Source organism: Oryctolagus cuniculus, chromosome 4 (genome assembly GCF_964237555.1).
Source record: "Oryctolagus cuniculus chromosome 4, mOryCun1.1, whole genome shotgun sequence".
In the NCBI taxonomy this organism is placed as follows: domain Eukaryota; kingdom Metazoa; phylum Chordata; class Mammalia; order Lagomorpha; family Leporidae; genus Oryctolagus; species Oryctolagus cuniculus.
The window spans coordinates 132040835-132045455 of record NC_091435.1 but is presented as its reverse complement, the minus strand read 5'-3'; the positions used below and the strand labels follow the sequence as shown (position 1 = coordinate 132045455).

Below are 4621 nucleotides of genomic sequence, written 5' to 3'. Positions count from 1 at the left end.
TGTGGGCTGCGGCCTGCGCACTGCGCTGATCCGAAGCCAGGAGCCAGGTGCTTCTCCTGGTCTCCCATGGGGTGCAGGGCCCAAGCACTTGGGCCATCCTCCACTGCCTTCCCAGGCCACAGCAGAGAGCTGGCCAGAAAGAGGAGCAACCGGGACAGAATCTAGTGCCCCAACCGGGACTAGATCCTGGTGTGCCGGCGCCGCAGGCGGAGGATTAGCCTAGTGAGCCACGGTGCTGGCCACTGTAATTCATTTCTAAAATTTCATCTAGCTTTGGTATTTTATTAGAATCTGAAATTGGGGCTGGCGCTATGGTGTAGCAGGTAAAGCTGCTGCCTATGATCCCTGAATCAAATATGGGCACCGGTTTGATACTTGACTGCTCCACTTCCAACCCAGCTCCCTGCTAATGTGCCTGGGGAAGCAGCTGAAGATGGCCCAAGTGTTTGGATCCCTGCACCCACATGGGAGATCAAGAAGAAGCTCCTGGCTCCTGGCCTTGTATCAGCCCAGCCCTGGGTGTTGCAACCATTTGGGGAGTGAACCAGCAGATGAGAAATTTTCCCTCTCTCTCTCCCCACTCCCTCTCTCCCTCAACTCTGACTTTTGAATAAATAAATAAATAAATATTTTTTTTAAAAATCTGAAATTCAGTAAGATCTCTAACAAACCGTGGTTACCCAGTTTCTGTCCATGAGCTAAGAACAGTCCATGAGCTAAGAACGATGTTTTTTTGTTTTGTTTTGCTTTTAAAGATTTACTTATTTATATAAAAGGCAGAGTTACAGAGAGAGGGAGAGGCAGAAAAAGAGAAAGAGATCTTTCATCAGCTGGTTCTCTCCCCAAATAGCTACAATAGCTGGGCCAGGTTGTAGCCAGGAATCAGGAACTCAATGCAGGCCTCCCAAGTGACAGAAACCCAAGCACTTGGATTATCATGCCTTGCCTTCCCAGGTGCATTAACAGGAAGCTGGATCAGAAGCAGAGCCACCAGGACTCAAACTGGCACTCTGGTATTATGTTTTAAAAAACGCTTGAAAAATAATCAAGAGAATAATAACTTTTTGTGACATGTGAGAATTACACAGAATTCAAATTCAGTGTCCACAAGAAAATTTTATTAGAACATCAGTACATTTGTTCCTTCCAATATTGCTTATGGTCACTTTCACATTCCAGGTGCAGCACCAGAACCTGTGTGTCCCACAGAGCCTAACACTAGCTGACCCTTTCAGAGAACATGCATTGCCTCCTTTTGTAAACCATTCGTGCCCTGTAACCTAGAACACCACTCCTAGGAATTTACCTTAAAGGAAAAGCAGAAACCTCCAACACTAGAGGATTCCTTAGGGTTATTGGATGGAGAAGGGTGCATGTGGTGGTTTCTAAGAGTGTTTAATGGCCGGCGCCGCGGCTCACTAGGCTAATCCTCCACCTTGCGGCGCCAGCACACCAGGTTCTAGTCCCGGTCAGGGCGCCGGATCCTGTCCCGGTTGCCCCTCTTCCAGGCCAGCTCTCTGCTGTGGCCAGGGAGTGCAGTGGAGGATGGCCCAAGTGCTTGGGCCCTGCACCCCATGGGAGACCAGGATGGGTGCCTGGCTCCTGCCATCAGATCAGTGTGGTGCGCCAGCCGCGGCGGCCATTGGAGGGTGGACCAACGGCAAAAGGAAGACCTTTCTCTCTGTCTCTCTCTCTCACTCTGCCTGTCAAAAACATAAATAAATAATTTTTAAAAAAAGTGTTTAATGATGTGGCAAATGCTCGCAATATAGGTTCAGTTGAAAATAGAGAAAAACATTGTGCACATAGTTCTTGCATATAAAACAAAATATGTGAAATATATACTTTAAAGTACATAGCAGGTTTGTGACAGCATTGACTGGAGAGGAAGGAAGATAATTAGGAAGTGGCAAATGGGCTGCAATTCTAACCATAAAGTTTAATTTCATTTTCAAAACAAAAACTTCTGCGCATATGACAACGTGTGAACTTTTGTTTTGGTTGTATGTCTGCTTATATAGTCACACTATTCGTTTATTTTTTTTGGTTTTAATTTCTTCTCCTTAACACTGCTTTAAACTTCAAGAAAGTGAAGATGGGTGGAGTTCAAAAACTATGATAGTAGAAAAGTGAAAAGGAATTGAGTAATAGTTGATGGTATTGAGTAATTTTACAATTTATTATAGTGAGATTTATTCTTATCTATAAGGATGGTCTTCTGAGGCCTTATCTCTAGACCTTATCAACCCTGGAAGTCAAGTGCCTACTTTGGTTTTGTGTCATGATTAGAACTGGGCCACTGAGTCAGCGACATTTCAGAGTTCAATGACATTACAGTGACAGCCGTCACCAGTCTGTAACTGCAGAGGAGTGGGCGTTGGGTGCTGTGGTGGAGATGCCTGTATCCCGTATTAGAGGGCCTGCCTTCAAGTCCTGGCTCTGCGGCTTCTGCTTCCAGCTTCCTGCCAACGCGCATTCTGGGAGGCAGCACGTGATGGCTCAAGTTAGAGTCCCTGCTACCTACAAGGGACACCTGGGTTGGGCTCCTGGTTCCTGGCGTTCGCCTGGCTCAGCCCCAGCTGCTGTGGGCTTCTGGAGAGTGAGTCAGTGAGTAGAAAATCTCTCTCTCTCACTCTCACTCTTTTCCTTTCAAAAAATAAACAAATAAATAATATAAACTAGAGAAGAGGGTGGGATGTTTCATTTCAATAACTGAGTTCTGAAGGAAGGAAGGGAGAGAGGGAGGGATGGAGGGAGATAATTGGTTGGTAAGAAGATAACGCACGTTGGCTGGTGCCACGGCTCAATAGGCTAATCCTCCACCTTGCGGCGCCGGCACCCTGGGTTCTAGTCCCGGTCAGGGCGCCGGTTCTGTCCCGGTTGCTCCTCTTCCAGTCCAGCTCTCTGCTGTGGCCCAGGAAGGCAGTGGAGGATGGCCCAAGTGCTTGGGCCCTGCACCCCATGGGAGACCAGGAGGAAGCACCTGGCTCCTGGCTTCAGATTGGCGCAGCACACCAGCTGTGGTGGCCATTTATGGGGTGAACCAACGGAAAAGGAAGATCTTTCTCTCTGTCTCTCTCACTGTCTAACTCTGCCTGTCAAAAAAAAAAAAAAGATAATGCACAGGATTCTATCCTCATAGCAACAACTAATGCATATCATCTTTTACAAGTTACCTACCTTTGATCTACATTTTTGAAAATTCCAAATGCAGAATTGTAAATGACTTTCTATCTACATGTGTTTTTAATATCAGATGTAACTAGGAGGTTTAAGACCACAAGTGAGAGCCAGAATGTTTGAGTTTGAATCCATATTATGCTATTCATTATTTTTGTGATTTTAGGGAAATGATTTGGCCTTTTTTAGTAACTTATTTTAGCTATTTAGGATTTACAGTTTCCTCATCTGTAAAATGAGAAAAATAATTGTGTATCCTCACGGTGATTACCTTAAACGTAAGGTAATCATAAAGGCCAAAATGAAAACAAAGATGTCTCAATAAATGACATTTTTTAAATCTTCAACGCGATTATTTGTACGATTCAGAAATTAGCAGGACCAAAATTAGCACCATGCCAAGGCATTTCCTTTTTCCTAAAGGTCAGAGTGCTTGAGACACGGTCAATGAGCTCGGCGCATCACGCAAGGAAGAGTTCACCCCTCTTTCCCTTCATCCAGGCAAAGAAATCCACGTATGTGAACCTCCCTTGGTGTGTAGCAGCAGTCTCTCTGATGCACACTAACTCTAACTTGACCCGAATAATATAGATCTATCTGCACATGATGGTGAGCTGAGGTGTCAGCTGATTCCCCCTCAGGGCCGCATACTCTTCAGACTTCCAGTTCCAGAGGGATCAGGTGCTCTGGGAGGTCTACCTGGAATACGTCCTTTCCGCCTTGCCAGGGCACGGGCTCCAGTAACCACCTGGGTTTGAAATCATAGTCAGGTACTTCTGCTTCAGGTTGGTCAGAACGGCTTGACTTTCCAGTTCCACAGTCTCCACAGGAGCCAAGTTTTCAGGGCATCGCCAGGTTTCCCCGATGTCAACGAGCCCGGCTAACACTCCTCGCCCAACCTTTAACCCTTCCTGAGGCAAGGCCTGAATCTGAGTGGGAGTCCTCCCAAATATTTCCACCAGCAGCTCCTACCAGGCGACGTCTTCCCAGTCCCGGCGAGCAATGTGGACGGCGATGGTATGGTTCTGGTGGCTGCTAAGCAGGGGACAGCAGCGCGTCTCCAGTCTTGACTCCATTTAAGACATAACCCGCATAAGGCTGCTGGAAGGAGAGGCAGCCAGACTTCATCTCCTGCCAGCTCCTCAGGCCTCGGCGGCCTGCTTTGGCCCGAGGAGGGAGCAGTCTTCTGCCTGCCTGCCTCGGCTTCTTCACGCGATCACGCACTGACGCACGCACTCACTGGGCACTAGGCAATGGACCCTTTAGGGTCATAAGGCGAGCACCTGAGGTCGGCCAACAACGCGAGAGGGCTTGGCGAGACCCTAGCCCCAGAGAGGGGACGAGACTCCTACAAAGGCCCCGGGGCCGATAAATGACATTTTGTGTCTTCGTTCAGTGCATTCATTAGACGATAACATGATAGTCTCCAAATGTCATGTAC

At 47.4% G+C, this 4621-nt stretch overlaps 1 pseudogene; it reads right to left on the bottom strand.

The window, feature by feature from the left end:
- Positions 1 to 3834: 3834 nt before the first annotated feature.
- Positions 3835 to 4308, bottom strand: LOC100342900 (EOLA-like protein; annotated as a pseudogene).
- Positions 4309 to 4621: the final 313 nt, after the last annotated feature.